This window comes from Engystomops pustulosus, chromosome 6 (assembly GCF_040894005.1).
Source record: "Engystomops pustulosus chromosome 6, aEngPut4.maternal, whole genome shotgun sequence".
Classification (NCBI taxonomy): domain Eukaryota; kingdom Metazoa; phylum Chordata; class Amphibia; order Anura; family Leptodactylidae; genus Engystomops; species Engystomops pustulosus.
In genome coordinates, this window is record NC_092416.1 from 44,095,584 (window position 1) to 44,111,197 (window position 15,614).

Sequence of the window (15,614 nt, forward strand, 5' to 3'; positions counted from 1 at the left end):
AATTCTGCAGCATGAACAAAGTGCACCAAAACAAATGTTGCATTCTGCCGGAGCAGTGCAGGGGGCGCCAGATTAATGAAGAAAGTGCACCACAATTCATGAATCAGGCTCACCATACACACTCCAGTTTGATAAATGTCGGCCAATGTTTCTTCTTAAGTTCCTGGAATGTGTTTGTTTCTTCAACCTCCAGCAGACGGGTTATCTGTGCAACCATGGATCAGTGGGGTAGGTGAGCCGGTTTGTTTCCGTCACGTGCATTCGGTACCAAATTCCTCGGAACATAATTGTAAGGTTCTTTGATTTCCAATATATAGCTTTTACAAGTCTAATGTTTGTATGTTGCCATGGGCACTGCCCCTGGATATGTGAAAGTTGTGATTTTATTCCTTCTTTAAGGTTTTCAAGTGACAGAGCTGGCACAGAGCTGATGGGAGAGTAAATCATTGGAATAAAAACATATTTCAGGTGAGTATGTAGCTATTGCAGATGGTTATCTGTAAATCCTTAATAACATTGTAGTCTTTTTCCAAGACATAAAGCCCGAGGAGGACTTAGGCAGAGACATCTGCACTGCATGTGACTGACTGATCCCATCAACCAGATTGATTTCTTCAGTCCATGTGACAATTTCAGCCTGAAGCTTAAGGACACATTAAAGACAAACTTGGTCCTTGGGAAGTAGAAACAAAACTGCAAAAAGAAAGTCGATTTTAAAAAATGTAAAGAATTTCAATGTGAGGTTGTGGATGTTACTGTACTATCAATAATGAGTTTTCAAGACTACAAAAGAAGCACCAGAGGGTCCCACTGTTGGATACCAATGAAAATCAAATATTTCCCCCCTGATGGGAAAGTGTGATACAGCGTGATACAGGTAAGTCCACTTTGAATTCCTTAACAACATGTGAGGTAACTGTATGTCAAAGTGCCTTTAACCCCTCAATGAGGGTTGACGTACTAGTACATTACACGTCTGTTGCGATGGAATGAAGATGGCTCATGGGCTGATCCCTCTCCATACATGCATATTGCAGCAAACACCCAATGGTAACACCTGCAATTGGAGCTTGCATATTGCATATTGTTTCTCCCCATTACATCATCGGGGAGCAATTATCAGTTACCATGAATCTCAAGAAGATTCCAGGACCTGCAATTGCTGCAGATCTGTAACAGTGTGGAGGTGGCGTACTTTTATAGCAAGCTCTCCATATTCTGCAATGCAGTTGTATTTTAGTTCATGGTAGGAGCCCTCAGACTACCAAGTATCCTTGGGATTCTAAAAAAAAATAAACAAAAAATGTTAAAAAAGTTTTAATAAAAAATCTAAAGTCACCCCCCTTTCCCTAGAACTGATATAAAATAAAAAAATGAAATCACCACATCTCTAAATTCCCTATCCATCAAAATATAAAAAAGGTTAATCCCAATGTTGAACCCACCACCAACAACAAATAGCCTCCAAATGTCTGAAACACCACTCTATTTTGCAATATCTCTATTTTTCAACACCCAAAATGTTTTATAAAAAATTATCAAAAAGGTTCTGCAGTCCCCAAAATAGTAGTAATTCAACCAGCAGCTCATCTTGCAAAACCCTTACACCTTTCACAGCTCCATACACCAAAGAATAAAAAGGTTATTAGCGTAAGAAGATGGGGAAACTAAGAAATCTTTTTTGTACAGAAGCTTTTAATTTTTTAAAATGTATTAAAACACAGTAAAACCTGTATAAGTTTGGTACCCCTGTTATCGAACTGACCCAAATAATAAAGAAGCCGTGTCATTTGGAACACACAGTAAAAGCCTTCATTAAGAACCAAACCCACAAGAAAATGGCGCAAATGCAATGTAATATTAATTTGCTTTCCAGTACATGGAATAATAAATACTGTCACTAAAAAGTAAAATTTATTAAGCCCACACACATCTCTGTATACTGAAAAATAAAAAAGTTATAGATTTTTGAAGGTAGGAAAAAACAGATATTTTCCATTTCATCCACTATTATTACAGCCAGCAGTCTCCCTGAGACTCTAAGACCTGTCATTCAGCGACCTCTGTAATGGTCTACCACTATCCCTGAGTAGTATTGCAGTATATGGTATGAGCAGTGAGATCCCCAAGGGTTCAATTACCCTAATTCAAAAGATTAGAAAAAAAATGTTGAAATCACCCCCTTTTCCTAGATGCTAGGTTGATACCTAGCATCTAGGAAAAGGGGGTGATTTCACTGCATCCCAAAATTATCAAAATCTAAAAATTACTATTCTCGACGGTAAACCCTGAATAGAAAACAATATCCAAATTTCCAATTCTCTTCACCTTTTCGCAGCACTTGCGTGGAAGCCGTTTAGGCTATTTTACATGTTGGTGTCTTCTTCCAGATCCCAGAATATCTCCATTAGTCTTAACATGTCTGGATTCCTGAAAAATTCCCGCTGGAGCTTGGTGATGTCACACAGGAGGTGTGCATAATTATTACCCAAAAAGTGCCTGTATGACCTACATAGAGCACCCAAGTAACATATTTTTAAAAGTCTTTTTTTTTTTTTTTTGGAATTTAATAATAATTCTTTATTTTATATAGTGCACACAGAGCTGCACAAAGCATACCAAATTGGTCCCTGTCCCCAATGGGGCTCACAATCTAAACAACCTAACAGTATGTTTTTGGAGTGTGGGAGGAAACCACAGGACCCGGAGGAAACCCACGCAAACACGGAGAGAACATACAAACTCTTTGCAGATGTTGACCTGGGTGGGATTCAGCCACATACTCACTCAGCCACCGTGCCACCCTATTTTTTTTTTTTTAGGAATCCCAGCATGTCAAGACTAATGAAGGTATGTGCCGGGATCTGGAAGAAGATGCCGACAGGTAAGTGTATTAAGCTTAAATAGCTACAACACTAGTGGTAGATTTCCTTCAAAAATTTTAGGCAGTGATCAAAAGGGAACATGGCCCGGCTGGTTCTAGGCTCAAGATAAAGACACCTTGACTGTTTTTACCCTTAGCGAGATGATATACCATGTAAGGGCTACGTAAACATTGGTCATAACAACTTAAGCTTACAAATTTGTTTCCACGCTTGCCTTTCCTTGTTCATCGATCATGTCAAGACATGTATATCCCAAAATGAGTGGTCTTTCATTCTTCGTTGTTACAAATTGTTATTATAACACTAAGTGATATGCCATCTGTCACATATGGGGCACATTCATAAATACTATCATAAGGTCCTGATAGGGCGATTGTTCATGGACAGATAGAGATCACTTGACCCTCCATCTGCAGCCATTTTATAGACAGGAATGTCTAGCTGATGAAACAGGAGGCTTCACTTTGCAAGTGGTGCAGAGCTTTTAATAGATGTATATTGGAAACGTACCTAACGGGGCGCATTTACTTACTCGGTCCAAGAAGCTCAAAGTGCATTGTCTGGTGATCATGCACTGTGCCGCGATTTACTAAGATTGTGCGTCCAATATCCTGCATGTGTGGATTCCCTGCTCAGGTCTTACAGAGTTCACCTTCTTCTTCCTGGTGCATGTAAGTGCTAGGGATCGCGATATAATTTGAAAGTTAAATGCCGCGCTCAGTCCGAATCAGTCCAATCGTCTGATGGCACGCCCCCCTGATTTGTGTCGCATGGAAGCCGGCGCAGCTCTACCAAAAAGCTATCGTGTGCAACACAATCCCAGCGCAGATACCTGTTAAATACCTGTCTGAGAAGTGCAATCCCTGAAAAAAGTGCAGCGCACGACCCCTAAGTAAATGAGCCCCATTGAATTTCAGTCTTTCACCAGCATCTTGCTATATTATATTAAATTTGAATATAAGGCTGGGCACCTCCTCTTGTTGCAAGTCAGTGACAAGTTGTATACTTCTCATGCACATCATGTCAGGCCCCTATGTTTACAATTTATAAACCGATAGAGTTTACTAGGCAGACAAGAGCCACTCCATACAATGACTTGCCTTTTACCAACATTTTTATTATTTGTGTTCTGACCTTGCCCGGAGCTGCTTTTAGTTTAGCCCTTAATCCTACAACATACACTAAATGGAAACAATCGATACATGGGATACATTACCCCTCCATTGCTCATCTTTTGTTACTACTTACTTTCTAATAAAACCCATTTTCTTACATATTCCGGCATTTTTCTCACTTTGGTAATGGGATATGACTGGTAGAGAACAGGGTAATGATGTTTTCTCTTCCACTATTCACACATTGCATTTAACATAATTACAGCTTCACCGGAAGAGAGGAAATAAGAACGTGATGATTACTATGGAGAAGCAAAGTTTAATGAAATCAGAAGTAATTCCTGGGAATGGAGGCATCAGCTGCGTCTCAATTAGTCCATTCACAGCAGGGATTCATAATACAGTAGATGGAGTGGACCCATTTTGCTGTTCTGTAGGGATGGATTCACGTGACATCCCTTGGTTACTGATGTAGTCACAGTTGACTACATGTTCATGTCAGTAGATTAAACTAATTCTGTGCTAGATTATCTATTGTATTAACAGGCAGTACAGTGACCATCTATATGTTTTATATATTTTTTTTTATTTTTAGTGTTTTTTTAGATGTTTATTCACTGAGGTAAGTCACGTGATTACACATTATCATTGGACCAGCTTTTCTATTCTATGCCAATCATTTTTTTTTTATTAATGGGAGAACTCTGTTTGTGTCTTACCTCTTCCCAATCCCAATGAAAGGCCTATAAAGCAGGTCTGCACTCTGCTTTCTGCTTCTTTATTTTTTTGTTGTAATTCTCTTTGTTTATCTTATGTGCACAATCCAGTGCAGGGTCATATTGTGAGGATGAAGGAAGAGACTTGAAGAGGATGAAGAAGCCACAGACATCCGAAGCTAAAATCATAAATATCAGGACCTAGCATGAGCCTCTGATTTACTGCTCTGTGCCACCCTGAGACTAAAGGCTCAACTGGCTTCGGTTGCAGCAGCTACAAAGAAGGTGGCACAGAACCTACTGTACAAGTATATTATCATGTAGGAATTTAAACATTATGTTGACAAATGAATAATATGTGATGTCAATGCATGGCCAAGCTACGCATGTGAGTGGTCGCACGCAGGCTGAGCTCCTGCACTAGATCCTGAATTTGCCTACCCAATTTGCAGTCTAATTTTCGGCAGAGAGGTAAAGCCAATGCACCCAGAACAGCCACTTATCTCAGCTATCCCAGACGCAATAATGACAAAGGCAGGTAAGGGGAACAATAAAGCTAGAGGTAGAGTGGAGATGGGCGTGCAGCATACTGCAGCAGCTCCCGTCGCGGTGAAATCTATGTGCAGTTCTCCTGAAAGTACTTGATGTGGCAGCTTGGCTAGAGCAGATTGCCAGTACTACACAGAAGACAGAGACTAAGGCTGATAAAGAGGAATCCACACTTGCTGATGTCTTTAAAGAGAGTTCACGTAATGAAGCCCTAAATATAGTGACCGATCACATGGGCTATGTGAAATCTGACATATCTTTCATTAGACATGGTCTGCAGAAGGTGCAAGAGTAGATGTCTGAAGTGGAGGAAAGAATGGACACAGTAGAGGAACTGTTACCTCCGATCTGTAGAGAAGTCAAAAAGATGTCCAGCCAAGTGACCGCATTAATGGCAAAAACAGTTGATCTTGCAAATGTTTGTGTCGCAACAATGTACAGATTTTTGGTGTATCTGAGAGGATGGAAGGCAATGATCTAGATGACTTCTTTGAGGCATGGCTACAGGGACCGTTTGTAGAGAAGCCCTTATGCCTCTAATTGCAGTGGAGCGCACCCAGAGGGTGCCTACTTGCCCCTTGCCGCCAGACCAGGGCAAGAACTGTCCTAGTAAATCACCTCCACTTCAAGGATAGGGATCGTACCCTGCAGCTGGTGAGAGATAAACCTTAACCTCTTACTATCGGAGAGAGTAAAGTGGCACTCTTTCCAGATTTCTCCAGTGAAGTGCAGCGGAGACTCTGGCAGTTAAAGATACATGCCATCTGTTTTGCTGTTTAAACCTTTAGGCACTCTAGTTTCCAAAGTTAGTATCCAAAACATTTTGGACTGAGTACTAAGAGTCCGAAACGTGTAGATCTATCCCTTGGATAATATGCTAGATGTGACCATGTGGTCTTCATAGAATAAAAATTCATCGTTTTTAAGAAGGGATGTGTGTGCTGAAATCCAACTTTGTTTGTTCATCTTTTGAATTTCCCGGCCATCTGACTGGACTGCCTGATTCCTTGCATCAGGAATTATTCTGGGTGGGATACCCCCTGATCTATGGCTTAGTATGAAGGATAGTCTCCTTGCAATGACTTGGACAGATGCTTTTTCTGTTTCTTATTCTAATTGGGAAAACCATGCAGATGTCTCCACCTCTTGTCCTTATGGCAGGTTCACTTTACTTTGAAATGTACGGTGTCTGGGTGAAGCGAATAAGAGGTACTCAGTTATGAGATCACTGAAAAATATTCCTTGATAAGAGGTAGTCCCCTGTTTGCAGGCCTTAAATAAAATCTGCAATCGAAAACAGTAGCTATTTATGTGGATGGCCTGTTGTTGTTCCTGGGTTACACAGAGACATTGCTAGTGAACGCCATTACAATTATTAGACAATTTGGGGACTTTTCCGGACTCCAGTTGCTGTACATACTCGATTTATGTGCTGAAAATTCCCCACTCGACTTATACTCAGGTATATATAAAAAAAAATAAATGAACTTTTTTTTTTACAGTCTGGCAGGCTATTTAGTACTGTGGGCTGGCTGTATACTACAGAGGCTTTATACAACAGAGGGATGGAAGGCTATATATTACGGGGGGCTGGCTGTATACTACTGGGGGCTGGCTGGCTGTATACTACTGGGGGCTTGCTGGCTTTATACTACAGGGGCCTGCTGTATACTACAGGTAACTGGCTGTATACTACTGGGGGCTGGCTGGCTATATGCTACAGGGGGCTGGCAGGCTGTATACTACTGGGGGCTGGCCGGCTGTATACTAATGGAGGCTGGCAGGCTGTATACTACCGGGGGCTGGCAGGCTGTATACTATTGGGGGCTGGCTGGCTATATACTACAGGGGGCTTGCTGGCTATATACTGGGGAGGCTGTTACCAATGCATTTCCCACCCTCGGCTTATACTCAAGTCAATAGGTTTTACCAGTTTTTGTGTTAAAATTAGGGGTCTCAGCTTGTACTCGGGTCGGCTTATGCTCAAGTATATATACAGTAAATTGGAGCAGTATTGATGCCTACTGACTCCTTATCGGAGATTAAAAGGCGTTTTTCTGTGTTTGTACAGTAAGCAAAAATGCTCAACAAAAATGTATTTGATTAAAAAAATGAGATGTTCTAGGCAGGAATTAAGCAACAATGACCAACTATGATGGTTGGAACACAGGTTCTGCCAAGCATTTGCCACAGTTATGTTCAAACACACACTTGTATGTTCTGGATTTCCATTAAAATAGCGATTTAATAATTATTAGTGATTAAATGGTGAGCAACTACTACCGGTATTTTGGTATAAGCATATAGTCATCTATTTGAATCTTTTTGGCTGTGTATGAAATTCAGGAAAACACAGATGAGACCAACTTTGATATTTATTAGGTTACTAAGCGTTTCCAAGATACAGAGCAAATGATTTTGAAATGAGTGTAATTGATGCGAACGAGGGGTAGAAACTCATTTTAAATGCATTTTTTTTAGATTTATGCCTAATATTGTTACTTTATTGATAAGTGGGGTTGAGTGGACCCAAACTGCAGTGTTCATCATGACAAACATTGAAGGTTCAAGTCCATGAAACCAGGCTTCAGCCTGCATTTTTGTTCTGTGTTTGGGCTTATTACCACGGGTAACAACTGCTGATAGCAGATGTTAACACTTTCAATGCTGCTGTCTAAACCTCAGGATTGTCGCTCCGAGAGACACAGGAAGAAATCTTAAAGAAAATGGTTTCTCACACCAATCGCTGGTGTTACCAATGGGAGTCCTTGCATACAGGTACCTGAACTTTCGTTCAAAGTTTGGCCAAACTTAGCAAAGCCAAACCTGAATGGGTTCACTCTTCATGATTTATGAGCAAATAAAAATAACAATTAACCTGCTGCAGCTATAGCTAACATCCTATAGGTAGGCCCCGTGTGGGTGTACCCTTAGATCTTCTACAGTTCCAAGTCATCATGTTGTGCATGAATATCAACCGAACACTCAGTTCAGTGAGTATCAACAAGCTTTTTTGTTTAAAGACTGACTAACTCTTACCCAACAGCAATTGTCCTTCTTCCCATTAAAGTAGACGTGTATACTTAGTTTAGTTAATCACATGATTAGAGGGAAGTAGCCAGCAGTGACTATGAAAAAAACGGGATTGGCTTCTCTATAATGTCATCATAATGTATAACCTTGCAAGCTATTTATTCCATATTATATAGAAAGCTCATAAATATGTTAATAACAAGAGAGATAATTTCATTCTAGACAATGTACTTTATTTCTTCCAATTCTTACATTCCCACCAGGATTTCAGGCATGAAAGACACAAGTTAGATAGATTCAATTTCTGTGTTTATTGCATTAAATTCTTCGATAGTATCATTCACGTCTTGACCGATTCAATAGGTGCCCCCCCCCCTTTGCTCCTCTAGTTTGTAAAGAAATTTCTCTTTCTCTAGAAGAAAAATGTCTAAAGTAATGGGATATTTAACAAATCCCTCTTTGCTCAATAAACATCAGACTGGGAAACAATAAAGAAGATCAGAATGATATATTTGAAAATAATACATTTCCAAATAGGATCCAATGCCCTAGGTATTGGAAATAACTGATTCCTATTACCGTGGCCATTTCTAATTTACACCTGTAAGCACATTTGTAAAACCTGCTCAGTGTGAATAGTTAGCAGAGGCTGCACTGATGAAAAGTAGCAAATGTACGTTTTCAGCTTCTGTAAAATTTCTGTTGTGGTACTAAAATGCAGAGAATAATGCAGAGAATAATCGAAATAGAAGTAATAAAATAAAAGGGTCGACCGAAAATAGACAATCCCAAAATGTTTGCAGTCTTACCCCTCTCATAAGGATATTTACTATGTAATGAGCAAGATTTGGCAAGCCATCTAAACAATTTGGGATAATTGTAAATGTGTACTTTAAGTTACCTCTTAAGTGTGGAAAGCCTACTGGTTTGACTTAGGGCCACACGCTAAAGGTGTTATCCCTGGACCTCTCACCGCTTAACTCCTGTACAGGGATCTGGACTTTACTGGTTCCAGTAAGGACAGCAGCTGGCCCAGTTGGAACACAGACACACAGGTGGTATCAAGGGGTCAGTCCGTAGTCGGGAACAGGCATAGGGTTGAGGCAGGCAGAACAGGATCAAAAAACAAGCTGGGGTTGTATACCAAAGAGGACAGAACAGGAACAGACTCTTAGAACAAGCCGGGGGTCACAAACAGGAAGTCAACAGAAGCAAGACAAGCAAGCTAGGAAACTTTTCTCATGCGCGTCTGCAGCTTTTGCAAAGACGGGTCTTTCAGCCTTAAGAGCTTTCTGCTTTCTGCACTGATCTAAAAGTAGGAGCTGCATCAGGATTTTGGATGGATACTTACAACAGTCAATCAAAGCAGAGGGGTGGGCCCATGAAACAGTTCATTACAAACAACAGAAATCTCTTTAGTCTGAAGCTCACAGCCCTGCTGATACTAATAAATTCACAAAGGTATGGATACACAGCTCTCCAACTGTCCAATACCTAGCACTGTCTGCAGTTGATCCTGGTCAAAACTGATGATGATTCCCATTAACCTCTGAACAAGGATCTGGTCTTGCCTCTGACAGGTTTACATGACACTACCTCTTGCTGATGCAGTGCACCAGACAAAGGGGCAGATTTACTTACCCGGTCCATTCGCGATCCAGCAGCGCGTTCTCTGCGCTGGATTCGGGTCCGGCCAGGATTCATTAAGGTAGTTCCTCCGCCATCCACCAGGTGCTGCACTGAAAAGTATCGGAACGCACTGGAGTTCACCGAGCCGGGCTGAGTTAAGGTAAGTGCAAGCTCCGCGACAGATTTTTTTTTTTTAAAAATGAGGCGGGTTTTCTGAATCTGTCGGGTTTTCGTTCGGCCACGCCCCCCGATTTCCGTCGCGTCCATGCCAGCGCCGATGCGCCACAATCAGGTCGCGTGAGCCAAAATCCTGGGGCAATTCAGGGGAAATCGGCGCAAATCAGAAATATTCGGGTAACACGTTGGGAAAACGCGAATCGGGACGTTAGTACATGACCCCCACAGAGTGGTTAGGAGTCATCCAAAGACAGGGCAGTTGAAGTTCTAGCCTTAGCAGAGGACCAAGCCAAAAGTATGGACAGGCTGTGGTCAAGGAGTGTCCAAAATTGCAAGAGCCACACCTCCACTATGGAAACATTTCCAGTGGTACTGACAAACTAGCTTGAGAAAAGGATCAAGCAAATAATTTTCAATGCCAGATCCTAGAATTTAATTCCAGATCCCGGATTTTAGCAGTCCTTTTTATTGTCAATGTGGATGCAAACCCACTCCCTTCTATATTAATTCTTATATCTTGTGGTCCCCATTAACCACAGCATCTGAGGAGTAAATATCTAGAACTTCTACACTAACCATTTGGGAACAATCTTTCAATGGACCAGCGACCAGCAGGAGACATATAAGAACTTTCTTTTAAAGCAAATAACATGGTGTGCAACCGAAAATAAAACCAGAATCCTAACAAGAAAAGAAACCTGTAGAGGAAAGAAATAATAATATATTGCAAAATGGAAGATACCTATGAAACATAACTCTAGCTGTGCGTCTTCAGATAGATGTTCATTCTTGTTTGCAAGAGGAGAAATTGGTTGTTTTAATTATGTCCCTTCCACGGGGAGTCATAAAGTGACACTTAACAATACTAACATCCCTGATACGTTGAGACTCATATAAACATTATGTAACTACTACAGGATTAATCTCAATAATTAACATGGAAAAAGAGAGATTTTTAGGAGAAAAACCTGATGAACGCGAGCCGACAGCATAATGAAAAACAGCAACTCAAAGCGCATGTAAATGAAGGATTCTTCCTCCGTCTATGCACTGTACTTGATAAAGATGCTAGGTGTAAGGTGACACAGAAAAAACAACATCTCAGGGATAAAAATAAATCATTGTATAGTGTTTAAATATGGAATTCTTTTGAAGCAAAAAGCTGAAAAAATTCTAGTGAGAGTAGTGGGGCATCAGCACAGGTCCTGCATTGCCTGCACTCCTCTGGTATCTCTTAACTGCAGCAGTCTCCTGTCTATCAAAGCCTCCATCCTCCTGTCACATTGATTAGGAGAGCGAAAATAAATTTGCAGCGCATGTCATTTTTGCTGTTATATTTAATGAAAACATGTTGGAGGGAGCTTCCTGTACATGTATTCCTACAGGGAATAGAAGGTGAAGAGTATAGCTTCTGTTTATCTTCCATTATACACTCACCGGCCACTTTATCAGGTACACCATGCTAGCAACGAGTTGGACCCCCTTTTGCCTTCAGAACTGCCTCAATTCTACGTGGCATAGATTCAACAAGGTGCTGGAAGCATTCCTCAGAGATTTTGGTCCATATTGACATGATGGCATCACACATTTGCCGCAGATTTGTCGGCTGCACATCCATGATGCGAATCTCCCGTTCCACCACATCCCAAAGATGCTCTATTGGATTGAGATCTGGTGACTGTGGAGGCCATTTGAGTACAGTGAACTCATTGTCATGTTCAAGAAACCAGTCTAAGATGATTCCAGCTTTATGACATGGTGCATTATCCTGCTGAAAGTAACCATCAGATGTTGGGTACATTGTGGTCATAAAGGGATGGACATGGTCAGCAACAATACTCAGGTAGGCTGTGGCGTTGCAACGATGCTCAATTGGTACCAAGGGGCTGAAAGAATGCCAAGAAAATATTCCCCACACCATGACACCACCACCACCAGCCTGAACCGTTGATACAAGGCAGGATGGATCCATGCTTTCATGTTGTTGGCGCCAAATTCTGACGCTACCATCCGAATGCCGCAGCAAAAATAGAGACTCATCAGACCAGGCAACGTTTTTCCAATCTTCTACTGTCCAATTTCGATGAGCTTGTGCAAATTGTAGCCTCAGTTTCCTGTTCTTAGCTGAAAGGAGTGGCACCCGGTGTGGTCTTCTGCTGCTTTAGCCAATCTGCCTCAAAGTTCGACGTACTGTGCGTTCAGAGATGCTCTTCTGTCTACCTTGGTTGTAACGGGTGGCGATTTGAGTCACTGTTGCCTTTCTATCAGCTCGAACCAGTCTGCCCATTCTCCTCTGACCTCTGGCATCAACAAGGCATTTCCGCCCACAGAACTGCCGCTCACTGGATGTTTTTTCTTTTTCGGAGCATTCTCTGTAAACCCTAGAGATGGTTGTGCGTGAAAATCCCAGTAGATCAGCAGTTTCTGAAATACTCAGACCAGCCCTTCTGGCACCAACAACCATGCCACATTCAAAGGCACTTAAATCACCTTTCTTCCCCAGACTGATGCTCGGTTTGAACCGCAAGAGATTGTCTTGACCATGTCTACATGGCTAAATGCACTGAGTTGCCGCCATGTGATTGGCTGATTAGAAATTAAGTGTTAACGAGCAGTTGGACAGGTGTACCTAATAAAGTGGCCGGTGAGTATAGTTTCCGTTATTCTCTGCTAAAACAGAAGAACATAATACAAAATGTGTTGGTGTGAACTTAGTTTCCATCATGTCTTTCCATTATTTAATTTTTTTTTCATTTCATTTTTTTCTGCTATACTGTAAGTAACTGAGGAATGACATAATGGGGAACAGACAGTGGGTGGGGACCTACTATGAAGTGTTCGTTATTCTCTTTTATAACAAAAGAGGATAACGGAAACTATTAGCCATGTAGTGTAAGGACAGGACTGGACAGGATCTGACGTCTACGAGAATAAGATCTATTCACACTGGACTAAAATCAACAGCATTTATAATGAAAAATGTATGATAAATCCACAGCTGAGGTGTAAATTATAAGGTTCTGTAGTAACAGAACCTCAGCTGAAATTTCTATTGTGATGTTCTGCAGCAGCTAAGGTGTGTATTGCTGAGGTGTGTATCATGAAGTTCTATGGTAGTTGAGGTGGGTATTAAGAGGTTTTGAAGCAGATGGGGCATGTATTATTAGGTTCTGCGGCAGCTGTCAAAATAACTATGGGAAGGGGGGTTCGTCACAAGTTTGTAGTTGAACATGGGAAACTAATGTGCCTGGGGAAGGGGGATGACAGAAAATTTGCCAGTCAGGGTCCCAGAAATTTGTGGCGGCCCTGAGTGTACAATACAGGTAAAATAGGAGGTACAATTAATATCATAAACATGTTAGGTATCGTCGCATCCCAAAAGTCCTGATCTATCAATATTTAAAAAATGGTTATTCCCATAGGTAAACCCCGCAATAGAAAATAGTGCCCACATTTTCGAAACATCACTTTTTTGCTATTTTGCGACAAATCATAATTTAAATAAAAAGAGATCAAAAAGTTGAACAGTCCCCATCGTGGTAGCATTGAAAACTTTACACAGCTCCATACATCGAAGTATAATTGGTCTCAGAATATGGCAAAAATATGGCAAAACTGTCAATATAGCAAAAATATGGCAAAACGAAACATTTTCTTTTATTTAAAAGAGTTAAATAATACATAATAAACCCAATGTAAAATTGGTATCTCCATGATTCTACCGAACCAAAGAATAAAGGGGAGTCATTGGGAACGCACACTGAGAGCAGTACAGTCAAGAGAAAATGGTTTAAGGCTACATTCACACGAACGTATAGGGAACGTATATATGGTCGAAATACGTCCCCCATACATTGCAATAGGCGCACATGTCCTATCTTGCTCCCAAATACGGCGTTGTGCGCCATATATTCCTATGGAGAGGGGCGGGGGTGAGCAGCACTCTCCTCCTCCTCCACTCCCCCAGCACTGCCATGTGCCTGCAATACTATGGTACGGCGGGCAACGCCAGTGTGAATGTAGCCTTAATGTGTTTTTTGTCAATTTTACCGCATTTGGAAATTTTTTCCAGCTTCCCAGTACATGGTTTGGAATATTAAATACCAGCACTTGGAAGTACAATTTGTTACACAGAAAACAGGCATTTATAAAGCTTAATATGCCGAAAAATTAAAAACTTATGGAATTTTGAAGTGGGGAGTGAAAAGTGGAAACACAAAAAATAAAAATGGCTGTGTCCTTAAGAAGTTAAGAATCTTTTCTTCGTGGAAATAGTTGTTTGAAGGCAAAATGAAAGAACCTAGACTGTAATAGGTGGATCATTTATTATCTCTTATGGGGTGAAATATGAAAATACTGTAACGTTTAGACACTTCCTGAAAAATGAATTCATTACATTTGTGTATCTTTAAATGATCTGTACTGAAATTTCTGTTTACATTATTTGCTTTCCTTAGTAAAGTGTTTCCAATCTATCAAGACTTCTACGCCATTGGGGCCAATCAATCTTTGTAAGATCAAGCACCATTGATCCAAAGTCTAACAGGCAGCTTGTAATCCTCCTGGGGATTCTTCATCTGCTAAATCCATTTACAGTGTTTTGTTGGGTAAGATATGTCATTTTTGGACACACACTTATATCTGAAGTCCAATGGTTAATGAAGGTTATAAGAGGCTCTCTAATATGTTTCTTTATATGTTAGCTGTGAAGGGTCAGATAATAGACTTATCTACTAAACATATATTCTCAATAAATAACCTAAGGCGATCAATGTGATAGTTTGCCCTTGCTACGGACGTGTTTACTTATCAGAAGTTTTGGTTTCGCCCTTGACCATGTACAGTGACAAAAGTCTTCATTACCTCTAATGAATGGATGGACATAAATCACCAAAGATGGTGGGTACCATCAAGTCGTAAAATTTTTATTGCAGTTAGTGCCAAAACATAGTCAAACATTGGGGATTACAGGACATTAATGCCTTTTGGCTATTTATTAAGCTATAGTTTAAGTTTAACTAAAATGAATCAATCATCTTTGAAGGACATGTTCACCCAATAGGAAGTCTTAAGGTGAACAAACCCATATTCTTAATGGAAACGTCTAGCAGCATATCGATTGAACTCTCCAGACGTGTTTCCTATAAATTTAAAGGCCTCATGATTGATTTCCTCGCTGTATAGTTTGTTGCTGCATATTTCATACCCCCAGATGAACCTAATAAAGACTGCCATCACCCACCAATGCTCACATTAGACACTCACACCACCCGCATGGAGATATGATTCATGAGAAAGGGAATTAGAAGCACATTGTGTAAAGTGTGTTTAAGGTCATCAGTGCCACTATGTAACTGAATAAACATGGAATCGATTACACACCTCATTAAAGTCCCTTCTTGTCATATGCTGATTTATTTTTCACTGTGTTGATTTTTTTACAATCATTTTTTACTCTTTGAAGGATCCGGTACAATATTAAAGTTGTCGTTTTGATCTCATTGGCATAA